An 18,645-nucleotide genomic window follows, 5' to 3' on the forward strand; every position below is an offset into this window, starting at 1 on the left:
TGGAAAAGTCTCTCAAAAGAGGCGATGGAGACAGAGATTGTGTCTGAATTCAAGAAAGCATGGGTTAGGCACATTGGATCGCTTAGAGAGAGAGGAAGAGATAATGGTTACAGCAGATGGGCAGACTAAATGGACCATTTAGTCTGTATCTGCCATCATGTTTCTATGTTCCTAGGTGCATCTGTGGTAATTGTAGCCAGAGTACCATGTGCTAATGGATATTTTAACATGCCCTAGTAGTTGTTATGTTAGATTTGCACTAACTACATGTTAATATTTTGCATTAAGGCTCAGTAATTGCAAAATATAATGCACTTTAAGAAAAGGGCACAATTCACATGTGTAAATGCTTTTGAAAACTGTCCTCCTTAACTCAAAGGTTTCAGAGGACACAGTCTATGAGTGACTACACAGTCTATGAGTGACATGGTGACCAGTCAGGCTCTGTGCCTGCTGTGGTCCCCTTTAAGCACACTTGGGGTGGTCCCCTTTAAGCACACTAAGAAAGACAGTGCTAGGGTTAAACACACTTCTCAGATTACTAGTTTACTTTATCCTGCCAAGCTTACTAACTATCCCCATGAAGCCCTGTCTGAGAGCAAACCCTTTCCTGATGATCTCAGTGAGGAAGAGATGGAAATCCTACTCAGTAACAAACCAGCAGTGTGTAAACCTACAAATGTGAAATTTAAACAGAATCCTTTAAATTTAAACTGATATGTTCTGCCTTTTTGCAAATTTCATTTTCCTTGTTTGGTTTATGCTCGAATAAAACTCTGCTTGTTAAGACTGAAGGATATTTAAAGCAGCATTTTGTTTTTGACTGGGTAAAAGAACGGTGCATTTAACTATATTACCCGTAGGACCTGCATCTGTCTTGAGCAGTGCGCCTGCTTCCTTTTGTTTTCTGGCCACTAGGGGTGCTACTGTGCAGCCCGCGGGCCCCAAGGATGACACTATGTAGAAATGTTCTGGAATGGTTCATGAACTGGTCACTGAAGACAAACATATCATAAGGACATAAGAATTGCCATACTGGGACAGACTGAAGGTCCTTCAAGCTCAGTATCCTATTTCCAACAGTGGCCAACCCAGGTCCCAAGTACCTAGCTAGATCCCAAGTAGCAAAACAGATTCTTTGCTGCTTAATCTAGGAATAAGCAGTGGATTTCCCCAAGCCATCTCCATAATGGCCTATGGACTTCTCTTTTAGGAAATTATCCAAACTTTTTTTAAACCCCGCTAAGTTAACTGATTTCACCACATTCTCCAGCAACAAATTCCAGAGTTTAATTACATGTTGTGTAAATAAATATTTTCTCCAGTTTGTTTTAAATCTACTACTTAGTAGCTTCATCGCATGTCCCCTAGTCCTAGTATTTTTGGAAAGATTGAACAAGCGATTCACATCTACCCTTACCTCAATCATATCACCCCTAAGCCTAGCAGCTGCTTTAGCCTCTCCTCATAGGGAAAGTCGATCCATCCCTTTTTATCATTTTTGTTGCTCTTCTCTGTACCTTTTCTAATTCTGCTATATCTTTTTTGAGATACTATTCCTTAATGAGATACTGCATCATATTTTACTCCTAATCAGATAAATACAATTCAACTTATGATTGATAATAAAAATTGTTGTTTTTTTTAAAATCCTAACTGCATGTCCTTATTATCCAGAATTTCTATTTGTCTAAAAATAGTCTTTTTATATTGTATCCTTCATAGAGTGTTATTCTAAAATATGAATGTCTGTTGAAAAAACTTGTAAATACTGCATTTGTATTGCTCAGAATTAAATATCAGAAAAAAATAGCCATAGTAGGCATCTAAAAATAACTTTTCAAAGCTATCCTAATTAGTAAATCGGTCTTCCTTGGTTTAACAGAAGTTGAAGCTCCAGAGCTGGCATGATCTCTCCACCCCCTCCCTTCACCCAAATACCACATTTGCTGCCTCGCAGCACGACAACAGCCCCGAAGCCCTTTAAATCTCTATGGGCTTCGGGGCCATTAGCACAGCACAGCCGGCTAGCGCGGCTTTGTAAAATAGGCCGTTGATGTATTTCTAAAATTAAATAGTTTAGAGAATTAGGTAGAACTGAGAAATAAAAGAGCCCCTTAGTAGTTCCACAGTTAAAATTTCATGAGTCACTTCACTGCAAACAACCTCCCTGGATTCCAGTCTTTAATTGCTTCCAAATTAACAAAGAGGTACACGAATCTTACTGAGTACTTCAATCATTCTGATTCCTGCAGCTAGAGAACAGAGTAGAATGTATACCTGAATGTGCATCAATTTTGGAGATGTCACAGATGAAACAGTTTCCGTAGCTCCCATCAACCCTGCCCCCTCCTTTCTCCCCTTGTTTACATGCATTTTCTTCAAGCAGAAGAATAATGAAAAGCTTGCATCCATCCCATAATACCCTTGGCATTTTCTAACTCATTTAAAGTGTAGTGAAATCTGAATTCCAAACCCATGGGCATTCAGCTTCATTTTGCACTCTCAGCTTCTTGTTTCAGAAGACGGGACCCTCAGGTATTTCAAGTAGTTACTTTACAGAGTGGAAACTGTTGATCGTTCAGGTAAAAGCTTTAATGCATAGCTTGCTCTTAATGAAATCGAGTGTAGAAAAGAAATTCAGACGTGCAGGGGAGGGAGTCAGTGAATGTCTTTTCAATATCTATTCTCTGTTAACATCTTCACTCCTGAAACAGCGGGCTTCAACACACAAAAAGTACCCTGACCACTGCTGCCATAAAGTTATACTCAAAAGTATCAGTGATTACCAGAAGTGATCTGACAACCCCACTTCGAACCTGTGAGAGATGCATAGCTGAAAGTCCTGCGAGGGGTTACTCCCTTGCAGAACAGGTACAGTTTGCGCCCTCAACCCTTTTTTTCCCAGTCTGCCCTAAACTCACCAAGCTGTTCCTGTAGAAATACTGACACACGGCCTTGAGACTCTGGGTCAGTGGCCCACAGACAAATGAGGAGAGTGAGGTAATATATCAGAGACCTACAGGCACTGGTGAAAAACAGCCAGGGGACCTGCTCCCTCTCCATCCCTGTATCTCTTTGAGGACCAGGTAAGGGGAAAGGTTAATCCAGCTCCTTCTTGGGGAGGAGCTCACCTCCTCAGCCCCACCTACCAAAAGGGGTTTACCTCCTTAGCCTTGCAAAATACTGAGGGCAAAAGTCATGTTCTCCAGGGATAAGATTTCAGGGATTAGACAACTTCCCTCCAATACTTGGAAATGCATTAAGAAATTGGAATATCTGAATGTTAAATGTGCTTTTCTTGACTTGTTATATGTTCTTGTTCCTGCGTGTTGCACTGTTAATATTTGAAAATTAATAAAGATAAAAAAAAAAAAGAAATCAGGATGAAACCATTTGTTGCTTTGCAGTAAATCTTGGAAACTCTGACCATTTATATTGTTATAAGGTAAAATGTTGGCACTATATTTCTTGTATAATGGTGCTGAATATATGTATTTTAAAAAAAATTTTGTAGCAGTCACTGCTGTCTTTTCATTACTATGTTTGATCAAAGAGTTGAGTTCACATGGCTGATACTATTCCACAAAACCTGAGTTGCTCTACTTACAACTGTGCTACAGAAAACATTCCCATTGTTGATTTTTCCCTATGACCTTGGAATTTGCTTTGCATTTTGAAAATATTAGCAAAAGCTGGATTCATAATTCATGATTCAGTAATAGCATGATGCTGTACATGGGCAATTCTCTAACAGGGTGCCTCCATTTAGGTGTTCCAATGCTTTGGGGGAAGCATTTAGCCAGTGGTGTAGCAAGGGTAGGAGGAGCCCGGAGCTGTGGCACCCCCATGCCCTCCTTTCCGCACCCCCCGCTCCTTCTGCCCCCACCCTCCACACCACACTCACGCTCTCCCTTGCCCCATACCTCTTTAAATATTCACCAGTGTGAGCAGTTTCTCTGGCCTGCTGCTCACGCCAGCGTTGGCTTCCCTCTGATGTCACTTCCTGACCCCTATACTCAGAAGTGATTTCAGAGGGAAGCCAGACCAGTGCAGACAGCAGGCCAGAGAAGTTGCTCACGCTGGTGAAGATTTAAAGAGGTATAGAAGAGATGGTGTGAACCTGTCATGGAGAGAGGTGCCAGCGCCCCCACCATGACGACACCTAGGGCAGTCAACCCCCTGCCCTCTCCATTACTATACTACTGCATCTAGTGGGGAAGTGGTCTAGTGGTTAGAGCAGCTGCCTCAGTACCCTGAGATTATGGGTTCAATCTCAGCATTGCTCCTTGGGTCCTTGGGCAAGTTACTTAACCCTCCGTTACCCCAGGTACCACAGCTAAATTGAAAGCCTGCCTGGACAGATTAGAAAAATACTTACAGTGTCTGATTTTAAAACTTGCTGTACACTGCCTTGGGAACTTCTCTTTCTGTAGCATACCAAGGGGGGGGGGGCAGTCCGCCCTGGGTGCAGACCATGAAGGGTTGCTCCCGGGGTTGGCATCATGGTCCAAGAACTTTGCTGCTCTGCCGGCATTGGGCTTTCCTCTTTACTAGGTCCTGCCTTTGCGGAAGCAGGAAGTAGGGACCGGCAGAGAGGAAGGCCAGAATAATAATGTGACCAGACAACAAAAGGTAGAAAAAAAATATTTTTATTTTTTATTTTGCGATTACAATATGTCAGATTTGAAATGTGCATCCTGCCAGAGCTGTTTTAAGACAGCGAGCGTGAGCTAGGACCCAACAGAGAGAGAGGAAAAGTCGTTTTTGTTTACACCACAGCACAGCATGGAGTTGGAGAGGTTGTAACCCTATACAATGTATATTGTAACATTATGAATGTTAAAACTGTAACCCGTTCTTGGCTCTCTGGGGAAGATGGGCTATAAAATAAATAAATAAAAATTCCTAAAAATATTTTTTTATATGGAGGGGTTAAAAAATGATTGGCCCCGGGTGTCACCCAGGGCACACCATTTCTTTCTTCATAAAGGTGGTTAATAAATCTCAGCAAATATAAACATCATCTAAGTGCCCCAGTTCTGTTAGAGTAGTGTTAACCTGCATTTATAAGCCCACATTTAGGGATTATCATCTACACCAAGTCAATGGAAAATGTATATGGGTGCTCCCAAGTGCGCCATATTCTGCCCACAATTACCCACTATCTTACAAAATAGCATAACTTGCACCTATGCGCATAACTGATCCAGACTCCTGTCCTCTGTTTCTGAGCTACAGACACTGTATGGAAAGAGAAGGACTGAAGGAGGTCCCAGATATCATGTCATAGAGACACCTTGTTAAATCTGTGTGTGAGATATCAGACCAATGACTTTGGTTGCCATGCAGAGTTGTTCCTCTATTAGCAAGAAGTGATAATTAAAAAGGAGTTAGCAAGCAATGATTTGTTGTACTCAGCACGGGGTTTCTATTCCCCCACCCTGCAAAAGCTTGCAGTCTAAGCTCTTTATTTGGAGCTTAAACATAGCAGAGGTCATTTGGAGGTTATCTGCTGAGTCTTAGCTCCTGGTGTATTCAGCAGTGGGGTTTTTTTCATTGTGCGGCATACAAGGAACTCGGTCACTCACTAGAACAGTGTTGGCGACCTGAACTGATTTAAGAGGAAGTAGGGGGGGGTCTTTTTAGACTGCGTCTTAAATCTCCACCAGATAAAGGAGAGATTGCAGCTGTAACCCTTAGTAACAGAGGTTTTACAAAAGTGTCAGTTGTCTTTATGAACAGGGCTTGCATACCCGTGCTGTTCAGTGCAGTAGTCTGAAAGGTTTACCAGGACAGATCACTCAAAGCACATCCTAATCTAGTTTTCCAACATCACCAGAATATTTAGTGAGGAAACGTCTAGAATTATAGCAATAGAACAAATCTGGCGTAGACAAAAAAAGGCACTACTGAACTGATTTGTTCATGGTAAGAAAGTTGTTCACCCAAAATAACCCCCAATAGTTTGACGGAGGATACAGTTTGTAATGGCACAGAGTTGAGTTTGATAATGTTAATCAGACTTGATGGGGAAAATCATCATTTCTGACTTGCTGACATTAAGGGCTCCTTTTATCAAGCTGCGCTAGCGGGGTTAGCGCGTTGGACATTTCATCACACGCTAACCCCCGCGGCCGGCTAAAAAACGAATGCCTGCTCAATGCAGGCGTTAGCGGCTAGTGCGGCAGGCGATATTACGCGTGTTAAACCCCTAACACAGCTTGATAAAAGGACCCCCAAGTGATAACATATTTGTGCTTAACCAGTTTGTAATATTGCCATAAAATCCAACTCTTTTATTTCTTTTAACAAGAAATGGTCGACCCTACAGTCATATGACCTAATGTCTATTCTAATTCTTTCCGGTGATATATGCATCTCTTATTTCTGTCGGAAGTAACTGCTGCTTTTTAGGGGGGACAGGTAACTTTTATGGGGGGACGGGCGGGGACAGAGGAGATTCCTCGTGGGGTTGGGGGGGTGGAGAGGATTCTGGCGGGGATGGGTGGAGATGGGCGGGATACTGGTGGGGACGGGCAGGATTTCTGTTCCCGCGCAACTCTCTACTAAGAGTATATTGTGGCCGGGCCAGACCCCAAGTAGGTGGGAAATCCCGGCTCGGATCACAGGTAAGATTTTAGGAGCGCCTTTTATATGGTTGGTCAAAGGAAAAACCCGGAGACTGGACTTCTAGCAAAACTTCTTTGGGTTTATTAACATGCAAGCCCAAAACATCACCACATGCACATTTGTCACAGGGCACAGTCATTGAGTTCACAGTATATTACATAAGTCCCGGGTACACCGGATGTGCCTCTGCATGTGACTGTCAATCTTCCTCAGTGCATTGAAATCATCATTAAAAAAAAAACAGAAAAAAAATTGTTTCTGCAGTTTCTTCACTGCCTCCGTAGCGTCCCCTCTCAGGACTAAGACTTTTCCCCCAACCCAAGCTGGTTTACTAATTCACAGCTGAGCACAACAGGTGTCAGCACGCTTTCCCCTATACTTTGTAGAAGGGAAAAAAAAAAGTTTTTGGCTTTTATTATTTTCCTCCTTCTCTCCTAGTCCCTCCCTTTGAAGGACGTTCACAACCTGAACCCAGGTTGTGCGGGCAAACCTCCCTTATGCTAAAGGTCTTAATCGCCCACCCGAGCATGCCTCTAACATCCAGAATTTTAATTCAAAGGGCACTTAAGAGAACTGAGGTTCAAGGAATTATTTTGGCATTACTTAATTAGGCACTGCTGCCATGCCTTTTCTAGCTCAAGACTCCATGTCCATGTCTTCCTTAAACATGTATTCTCCAGAGCCTTCCTCACTGAGCATTTCCCAGGCTGGCTCCAGGGGATTAGGGCTCTCTATGAAGTCCTGCACTTTTGCTGGTTCTTCCCATCCCCCCTCTCTGAATACCTGCCAGCCCTCTCAAATCATTTTCCCCTTCAGGAACACCCTCTAGCTCCTCACCCCAAAACGTGCTAGGAAAGTTATGGTACTTCCCTGGAGGTAATCTCTCTCCCCTGGTGGGCTGGTGTCCTGAAAGCTTTCTTGGCTGGCTGGTGGAAGAAGGGAGATAGCAGCTATCTTGGTTTGCTGCTGGGCTCCTACAATCAGGAACAGGTGAGCCTCCTCCTCCTCCCTGATTACTCTGCCTTCTGCCTATTTGAGGTTTGCTTGGTTGCAGGGCTCCGTGACCAGCTCCACCCCCTTCTACCTGGATTCCTCTAACCTGGGGAAAGGAGTAATAGGGACTGGCTTGTGGTTTCAGTGCCCTCCCTTCCAAAATCTTGGGCTGACTCCACCCCTGCTTTTCCACCATGTTATTTGGTTGTGCTACCCGGCTGCTTTTACCAGGAGAAATAGGCTTTATTTTAGAGCTTACAGCCTTAAGGGCAGTATTTCTGACTGGACTCACAGTCTTTTTACTTGTGACAGGGGCTTCCCTGTCACAATATTAAATAATAGCGGAGAAAGAATAGAGCCTTGTGGAATACCATATTCTGTGTGAGGTATTGCCATTACATGTTACTTTAAATGAGCGGTCTCCAAAGTAGGACATGAACCAGTCGAGGACCTCCTTACCCTGCATAATAGATCCAGAAGTGATAGCGGATTAAAACATAAGAACATAAGAATTTCCGCTGCTGGACCGATGGGCCATTGTGCCCAGTAGTCCGCTTACGTGGCGGCCCTCTGGTTAAAGACCAGCGCCCTAACTGAGACTAGCCCTACCTGCATACATTCTGATTCAGCATGAACTTGTCTAAGTTTGTCTTGAATCCCTGGAGGGTGTTCTCCCCTATTACAGACTCCGGAAGAGCGTTCCAGTTTTCTACCACTCTCTGGGTGAAAAAGAACTTCCTTATGTTGGTACAGAATCTATCCCCTTTCAATTTTAGAGAGTGCCCTCTTGTTCTCCCTACCTTGGAGAGGGTGAACAACCTGTCCTTATCTACCAAGTCTATTCCCTATGTACCAAGTCTATTCCCTTCAGTACCTTAGTTTCAGGCTCAAAGGGGAAATGTACCAATGTTTAAAGCAGAAATTCAGATATGGTGGAATGAAGGTAATTAAGAAGGGGGAATTGAAAATGTCCTTTTTCTTCATTTGTGTGATTTTATTAGATCTGTCCCATTAAGTCCTAAAGTCTTTTCTTTAGCTTCATTAATTTCACTTTCATTGTAACCTTTCTATTTTAAATCGCCAGCTCTTCCATCTTCTTTGCACATTCCTGTCTGTCACTTAACAATTCTTCCAAACCTGATAAAGTGACTTTGATTTGCTTCATTTTCATTTCTGTTGCTAATAATTTGTATTCTACATTGAGACACTCATTCCAAGGGCAACACATTAAAGCCATTTGCTTCAGAAATTAATAACAGAAGCTGTACTTGGAATAAAATGCTGTATTGCAGGTGTCATCTTCCAGAGTCCTGGAGCAGCATTGTGGATTTATTTCACAATCTATGAATTAACTCCATAAAAGGGTGTAGCATACACGCTAGCAAATAAAAACTCTTGATTTCAACTGCTCTATATCTGAGATATTATGGCCTCATTTACAAGCCTTGTTTGTGTTTGATACATGCATAAACTGCTACTTAAACATTTATTTTGCATAGACAACTAAGTCTGCATTTTACAAAGTTGAAATATGCATGTATTAAACCCAAGTGTGTGCAATTGGCAAAGGGGTGTTGTTTGGGTGTGTCAAGGGCATGGCACATTCACAGACATTTATTCCTCATTTAAAAAAAGGAATAACCCCCTAATTCTACAAAATGTGTTGTAAATTGGACCCTGGGTGTCACATATGCTAAGTATCACACTGCATGGAAGTCCGTACATGATGGGTTTCCAAACACCGTGTGGAGGTTGCGACCCAGTTCCTGAGACGATATGAAGAAGTTCCGAGTATTCTGGAGAGAATTTTCACCGACCGGAGAGCAAAAGATAAAGCACAATGAAGTCAAGGAAGCGATGCTCACCTGGCATCGAGAACAGCCCAAAAACGTCTTCTCTGCAGGAATGCAGAAGCTAGTTGAACGATACAACAAATAATCTTGCATCAGTTGCTCACAGTTACTTCTATTAAAGCTGTTAAATGTATTTTGCCTTTACTTTTTCATTTACCCTCATATATTGGAGGCCTGGAAAAACTAATTACACATGCAAATAACTATGGTGAATTAGGAAACACCTAAAAACATACCTGTTCTTGAAATACCTAGGTAGCTGATCTGCACAATCTCTCTCATCACAATCTCCTATCTCAATCTCTCCCATAACAACTGATCTCTTAAACTGTTAGCCACTAATCTCCAACTATGTAAGTTCCACTCAATCTGTACAATCTTTCTAATCATTGTAAACCGCATAGAACTTCACGGTCCTGTGGTATATAAACTGTTATTATTATTATTATTATTGTTCTTGTACTGTTTCTTGTGAGCTTGCTTGTCTCTTTCTTATTAACTGAGTCCCTTTTCATTTTTAAATTTGTTGGTTGTTTATGTTTAAACTAGTCTTTAAGCCCATTACATTAACGGGTGCTAGAATAGATGTGTCTGTCTGTCTGTTTCTTCATCTCTCTCTCCTTTGCCGCTGTCTGTGTCCTTCTGTCTTTCCCCCCCCCCCCCCACCGAGCAAAGCTGTCTGCCCCCAGCACACACCTCCCCCCAAAGAAGCCCCCTTTCCCTCTCCCTAACTGTCTCTCCATGGCCCTCTTCTGTCTTCCCCTCAAGAGCAAAGCTGTCTGTCCCCAGCACACCTCCCCCCAAAGCATCCCCCTTTCCCTCTCCCTGTCTCTCCATGGCCCCTTCTGTCTTCCCCCCAGAGCAAAGCTGTCTGTCCCCAGCACACCTCCCCCCCCAATGGAGCCCCCTTTCCCTCTCCCTATCTCTCCATGGCCCTTTCTGTCTTCCCAGCACACCCCTCTCCCCAAAGCAGCCCCCTTTCCCTTTCCCTCTTCCCCTGGCCCCCTGTATTGATCCCCTTCTTATCCTCCCTTCATCCCGGCGTCTTCTGGCCTGCTCCTCTTCAAAGCAGCCTGCGATGGTGGTGGCCAGCTTTAGCGAATCTCGCAGGCCGCTCTCCAACTCGGTAGCACGTTCCCTCTGACGTGATCCTGTGCGTCAGAGGGAACATGCTACTGAGATTGGAGAGCGGCCTGCGAGGTTCTTTAAAGCTGGTCACGATCACAGGCTGCTCTGAAGAGGAGGATCATCAGCGGCAGCGGTGAGCGAAGGCGGGAAGAGTGTTCCCTGCAAAGGACACGGGCAGGGAGAGAGCTTGCCTGCGCTTCCGGTTGGTGAGTGAGAGCGGGAGGAGGGGAGTGGCCAGAATGTTCCCTGCCACCGGGTTCTAAAATGGAACACGGCCACGGATCACACACCACAGCGGCAGGAATCACGCTGTTATAACAGCGCATGCGCCGGTAAGCTTTTATTATATAGGATGAGAGATGCAGCCATTTATTTATAACAGTGTATCTCAAACTGTGTGTCGAGGTGCCTCCTGAGATTCCAAGTGTGCCTCGGCACACTGAGGAGGAAGAGAGGCGCCTGCTAGCTGGCTTTCCTACGCGGTACAGCGCCAGCGCTGCCCGATTCACCGAAGGCCTGCATGTTTCCCCTTTTTCTCTAGCATCCTCCGGCTTCCCCCCCTCCCCCGGCCTCCCAGTCTCACCTTTAAAGCTAATTACAACAGCCTGCAGAGGATCGCTGGTAGGTAAAATGATTTTCTTTTCAATATAGTGACTGAAATGTGTGAGTTTTGAGAATTTATATCTGCTGTGTATAATGTGTGCATATGAAAAATGAATGGAAAAATTGCATTACAATTAGTAAAGGGGATGGGATCTGGGGCAGAGCTTGGATGGGTCTAGGGAGGTCTGTGATTGGGGGTACCCAGTTGATAATTGTTAGACTTAGGGGGTACTTAGCTTGAAGTAGTTGAGAAACACTGCTGTAGGCAATCAGCTGGTGCCAGGGCCTCTTCTTCTCTCCGGCCCTCTTCCCTGCTGGCACCCCCTACTGGTATCTCAGGGCTCATCTGGAGGACCTTAGCACATGCGCGGACGTCGACATAATGATGTCACGCATATGTGTGATGTCATCACGGTGACGTCTGTGCACTTCTGGGTGCTTCAAGTTGTGGCCTCTACCTTTTGTGTGCCCCAGCTCGAAAAAGTTTGAGAGACACTGATTTATAAAATGCGCTTCTTTTATAATTAAGTCACACCTTCTCATTTGTAGCTCAAAGCAAGTGACTTTCAGGCAATGGCGCAGCAAAGGTGAGCAGCGCCTGGAGTGATGGTGCCCCTCCCCGCCCTTTTCTCCGCCCCATCCACTCCTTCCCTGCCCCACTCCTGCTGTGCGTGCGCATGCCCCTTCCCTATACCTCTTTAATGTTCACAGTGAAATCAGCAACCCCGACCTGCTGCTTTCACCAGCATCGGCTCTTTCTCTGATGCCATTTCCTAGGTGTGGGTCCAAGAAGAAACGATAGAGGAAGAGCCTATGTTGGCACGAGCAACAGGTCGTGATTGCGGCTCGCCCCAAAATGTTAGAGGTACAGGGGGTGGTAGTGGGGGTGGGGTGGGGAAGGAGCAAGGGGAGTGGAGAGGAGGACAGGTGCCAGCGCCCCCACCAGGACAGGTGCCCAGAGCGAAACACCCCTCCACCCCCCTTTACTACACTACTGTTTCCAGGTAGAGAAGATATTCCTCTGTCCCCAGCCATTTATTTTTCTACTTGAGGCATCAGAGGGCAATGTGGCTCACACAAAATTGCAAAGAGCATCAGCAGATTTTGAGCTCCAGCTTCCCTGGATCTCAGCCTGCTGTTTTAACCACTAGACAACTCCTCCACTGTGTTATGTTTTATGCTTTAATTAAAAAGCTAAAATGGGAGTATGGAGTCCTAAAACACTGATTTCCTCTGCTAGATGGTCATTAAAGCACTTCGCCTTAAGTGAAATATGTAGGAGTACCTGTGAGGTCAGATTAAACTTCCATTAATCATTCCTCTGCCTCTTCTGCCTACTTGCATTAATAACAGGTAGATTTATTTGCTCGGTCTTTAGATTTTTCATCTATAACCAGAGTCAAAAAAATGTCAATAAAGTTTTATTTTTACGATCAGTTTTTGTGCTTGAATATTCATGTGTTTGCCTTTAGTTATGTTTGGAATAAAAATACAAAAAGAAACAATGGCACTTAAGGAAATCAGTGGTGTTACTCACCAGTGCTTTTCACACTGCAGCAATACCTGTCGAATCATCTCTCCTGTGCAAGTGGCACATGGCTAAACAGAAGGAAAAAAAAAAATCAGAGCAAATGAGTGTTCCTCTGATCCCAGGAATTGCACCAGTGATTCTTTGGAACTAATAACATCCATTCCCTCTGGTGTTGCGAGCACTGAAAAATCCCTCTTGACAAGACCTCTGTGTGCGGGGGGCCAATGAGCAATCCAGCAATATTAATATATGCCAATTTCATTGACAGTGCTAGTCATCTGGAACTAGTGTATGAGGCCCAGCTTTGCGTAGGGCTTTGAGCTGAAACTAGAAGCACTGTAACTGCCATAAGAAGTCAGCCACCTCATTACCAGATGATTTGTGGTGATATAAGGATGATGAGAACAGAATACACGGAGGCATTTCTAAAGCATTTTATACTGAAGGCTATTTTATACATAAAACAATCTCCTACTAGGGAAATTAAGATGTCTTCAAAACATTAGTTTGAATTATATGATCTCAAATTAAAAGAAGCATTATCTGAGCATTAATTCTACAATTTCCGGTATTGCTCCATATTTTTTTCCAGCAGGCTGATCCAGTCCTGGTTAGACCCATTGCACGCACGAACTCGTAATTTTTGCTTTTTATAGCAAGGCATGTTAGATTAATGGGATAAGTACCTGGAAACCAGAGTTCAAGTCCAGCCACTGCAACTAATGATCCCTGTGACTTTGGGCAAGTTACTTTAAAGTCAGTCTTGAACAGATCATACTGCTAACAGCATACATTTCTACAATTACCTCTTGAAAAGTGCTGTTTGCAAGTGTTCACGAAGCCAAACATAAATTAGTTTCCAAGTTTGAAAACTAAAGTGAATATTAGTGGTTGTATCATGAGATTACTGCTAGAGCTTTTGGCATCCATTTTAGCTGCTGGATGTTCTATGGACAGGAGCAAATAGGAATTATTCCTACTGTGGATACCCCATTGGATCATCAGGGTCATAAGGTAGCACCGCTGGGGGAGGGGCCAGTCCAGTCAGACCCACATATTCAATGCCAGTTCTCAAACGTGGCCAGTTCTCAAACTGACCAACACTGGCTGAATATTTGTTGGATAAGTTATTCAGCAAAGTACCAATGGGGAAATAGTTTAAATGAATAACTGGCCATTTAAGGTTATATGTGGATTTGCAATTCTATAAGGCCCAGACTCTGTAAACAGCGCCTAAATCATCCGGCACCTAGAAAAATGGCACCAGCCACGAGTCAATCAAGCTTAGGCGCCGTTTACAGAATCACACCTAGCAGTGCCTATGTAAAAACGTAGGTGCCGGAATTGTAGACCAGGGTTTTAAAGACCTACATTTCAAGTGCCTAAGTTTTTGGAGAATTGCGCTTAACAATGCCTAAGTCACGCTCTGACCATAAAAATGTCCACTTAAGTGTTAGGCGCCACTAAGCACCATGCGATAGATGCCTACTTTTTATATTTCTAGAATCAGGTAGGCGCTGTTCCCCCCCCCCCTCCTTTACAATGCCGCGCTAGGGTTTTTAGAATTCCTATGAGCATCTGAGCATTTACTGCTGCGGCCAGTGCTAAAAATGCTAGCATGGCTTTATAAAAGAGGGGGTTACATTGTTAGGTCAGAAGAGCAAATTTGATCATGTAATACTACTTTTTCTACAATGTCATTGGCTACCTTTTTCTTATCGTATTCAATTCAAAGTGTTAATGTTAGCACATAAGGGCAAATTTTATAAGAAGCGCCCAAAAGTTAGGCGCAAATTAGGCACTGTTCAGCATGATTCAAGTAAAATTGGGTGCCATTTAGTGAATCGCATTGAGCGTCACCTATTTGGGCACCTATGTTAGGCGCCCAATAAACAGACCAGCTCTAGGCACAACTAAAAGGTAGGCACCCATGTGAGCACTTAAGCACACTTAAGAACAGGGATTCTATAAGAAGGGGCCTAACACATAGCCACGCCCATGCCTAACATGCATAGTGCCTATTTTTTTGAAGGCCGCCTAAATTTTTAGAGGCGCCTTGTTACAGAATCACACTTTCTTGATAGGCGCCTATGTTTCAATTAGTGCTGATTAAAAAGCTTAATTAAGCTTGTTCTTCAATTTAGATAGGCGCCTATCTAGGTGGGCGCCTCCGAAATAGGTGCTTAACTTTAGGCGCTGGTTACAGAATTTGGGCCATGAAGCTTTTAATAATTTTGAGCCTAGTTACTTGAATTCATGAACTATTCCATATACTCCAACCCGAATGTTAAGATCCTTCAAAGACAATAGATTGATATTACCAACAGTAAATAAAATAAACTGAGAGTCGACTCGACCCAAAGCTTTTTTTTATTTAGCATCTAGTCTTTGGAATAAACTTCTTGAATTGAATTTTAAAACTTTTAAGACCCTTTTAAAAACTTTTTTTTTAATATTTAGCTTTTGGTTTTGGCATTTCTCTAAATGACCATTTATATTAATAAGATACTTTATATTATGTTGGTTTAAATAGAGACCACGCACTGTAACTGTGTTCTGCAGGTGTTCACAATCATCCAGTCCAAAAAATCCAAAATTCACAGAAATTAATAAACATACAAAAACGGGGAGAAAAACAGACCTCATACACGAATAAATGGCAGATGAACTTCAATGTAGGGAAATGCAAGGTCATGCATATAGAGAGAAAGAACCCGATGTTCAGCTACCAAATGGGGGGATTAGTATTAGAGGGAAGTAACCTTGAAAGAGATTTGGGTGTACTGGTGGATACAACAATGAAGTCAACGGCACAATGCGCAGCAGCCGCGAAGAAGGCAAACAGAATGTTGGGTATTATTAAGAAGGGTATTACGACCAGAACAAAAGAAGTCATCCTGCCGTTGTATCGGGCAATGGTGCGCCCGCACCTGGAGTACTGTGTTCAGTATTGGTCACCGTACCTTAAGAAGGATATGGCAATACTTGAGAGGGTCCAGAGGAGAGCGACACGAATGATTAAGGGCATGGAAAACCTTTCATACACTGAAAGATTGGAGAGGCTGGGGCTCTTCTCCCTGGAAAAGCGGAGACTCAGAGGAGACATGATAGAGACCTACAAGATCATGAAGGGCATAGAGAAAGTAGAGAGGGATAGATTCTTCAAACTTTCAAAACATATAAGAACAGGGCAATTAGAAAAATTGAAAGGGGATAGATTCAAAACAAATGCTAGGAAGTTTTTCTTTACCCAGTGTGTGGTGGACACCTGGAATGCACTTCCAGAAGACGTAATAGGACAGAGTACGGCACTGGAATTCAAGAAAGCTTTGGACAATTTCCTGCTGAAGAAAGGGATAGAGGGGTATAGATAGGGGCTACTATGCAGGTCCTGGACCTGTTGGGCCGCCGCGTGAGCAGACTGCTGGGCACGATGGACCCCAGGTCTGACCCAGTGGAGGCATTGCTTATGTTCTTATGTTATGTTACACAGACAGCTGGGACAATATTGTACCCTAAAGGTTCCTTTTACTAAGGTGCGTTAGGGCCTTAACGCGCGGAATAGTACACGCTAAATTGCCGTGCGTGCTACACCTTAACGTCAGCATTGAGCCGGCATTATTCTAGAAGCGTACCGTGCGGTTTAGCACGCGGTAATTTTGTGCGTGCACTAAAAACACTAGCACAGCTTAGTAAAAGGAGCCCTAAGTCTTCTGTATCATCATTGGTCTGAAAAAAAACCTCCGCACATAAATATTTCGTAAGTCTCTCACACGTTCAGTGAACTCTTATTTTCAAAATTGTTTTTTCAAAGTAGGATGAAAATTACAACTCCACTGCAGAAAAACATATATTAGTGACTACAGGGGAATGAATGTAGAGCAAAAAGGAGGTAGAACTATATCCAAAAACTTTTTCACATATTGAAGTATAAAAAAAACACTTATCTGAAGATCGTTTGTTAGTGGCTATCCATCTCAATTGCATCTTTCATAAGCCTGCCACTAAGAGCTCCTTTTATGAAGATGCATTAGCGGTTTAATGCGCGTAATAGCGTGTGCTAATTTGCCGGCTACGCTAGCCACTACCGCCTCCTCTTGAGCAGACGGTAGTTTTTCAGCTAGTGTGGGGGTTAGTGCGGGCTAAAAAGTTGTGTGCGATAAAGCCGCTAACATGGCTTCGTAAAAGGAGCCCTAAATAAGAGTTCACCAGACTCTCTCTGTATCTGTGATTCCTTGTTGATCCCTACTGGCCTTATCTTTCCTAAAGATTATCTTAGGCTAATTTCTTAGCTATCCTCTCTGTTATGAAATTGATATACTGTAGGATTCCACTCATACTGCAAATTTTAGCTTTCTTGCTTTCCCTCTCTGGAAGTCTGGTCTAGATATTCATACAGAGCGTTCTTATGCATAATTTTAAATTGACATGTAACTTGATTAAACCTCACTATGAATCTTGAAACAAACTACCTTCCAATGTAATGTAACTTCCTGGAAATGTCCAGTTATCTTCCAGTGTAATCCGCTTAGAACCGCAAGGTACAGGCGGAATAGAAGTCACTAATGTAATGTAATGTAATGTAATTATCCCATCTTTTCTTCTATAGCTATTCATTTTTGCCAGGATTGTAAAGCTAGCAAGTGCATCTCCTTACTTTTCTAAAATAATTCTTTATACAGTGCTGTGTTTTTGGCTACTATCATTACCCTGTGTTCATTTCTCTGGTGTTTCTCATGTTTTTTGTCTGTTATTTCAGTCAAGCTGAATTGTGCAAATCACCATGTCTAATTTATGCAAATGATGATAAATCAAATTGTTACCCAAATAAATAAAGTGTATATTACAAAGAGCTGTACGTTCAGTGAGCACAACCTGACTTGGCTATCTTTGAAAGCTAATCAAAAGTGCATTGATAGTCCAATAAAAAAGGTATTATCTTATTTCTTTTATGCTTTGTTTTATTTCTATATAATACCTACATAGATACCCTATGCAAAAGCAGACTTTCTGTGTGATCTCCCGGTTCTCCACAGCTGAAGGCTCCTGATGCTAAACTGATGGCAAAATTATACAGTATGTACAGCTGAATAAGATATGAGGATCTGGTCTAAGATACAGGGTGTGCAGCAAGCTAGTCTAAGTGCAGAATGAGTGGATAGTCCGTTGCCACATGTATCGGAAGCTTTTGAATAAAAGATGCTGTTTAAATCAATGCAATCAGTGGTAATTGAATGAAACACTGGTGCATAGACTATTTATCTAATCACTGTTCATGAAATCCTGAAGGAATGGGGTGGACAGCCAACCCTGCGAGGTTAGTCATCAGTCTTTTATTCTATGTTTCATCCAGTTATCAAAGGGAGTCTGCACTTTGATCTTTGCTGTTCGAACTGCCTGTGTAGCAGTGACATGTTCCAACAGAACAAAACCACATGCCACTGTAGGATTAGAGCTATAACTACAGGGGCCTCAGTTTATTCCTATGGAAAGGCCACATCTTGTGATACTGCATCAGCTACAAAAGTGTTTTATAGTTCTGCGCATAAACATGCAGAAATGCCAAGTTACTCAGTTACAGGCTGGACATCTTTTTTTTTTTGGGGGGGGGGGGAGGGGGCAGTACTGATTTTGAACTTGCATCCCAAAGTGGTGTGGGATTTGTGATGCTTGATCCTACCCATTGAAACAAGCGCTGAAGGGTTTGGGCCACTAGGGCACAGACTTAAGGGGATGGGACAGTAGAGTAGGCAGACTCGATGAGCTATAGCCCTTTTCTGCCGTCATCTTTCTATGTTTCTAAGGTCCCATAATGCCCCACAATGGGGTGGTCAGATTTCCAGGATTTGCCCCAAATCTCCAGCCTGGAACTGGGTAACTTGATATCTTGAGCATGGGATTGCT

The sequence above is a fragment of the Geotrypetes seraphini genome, chromosome 4, assembly GCF_902459505.1.
Source record: "Geotrypetes seraphini chromosome 4, aGeoSer1.1, whole genome shotgun sequence".
In the NCBI taxonomy this organism is placed as follows: Eukaryota; Metazoa; Chordata; class Amphibia; order Gymnophiona; family Dermophiidae; genus Geotrypetes; species Geotrypetes seraphini.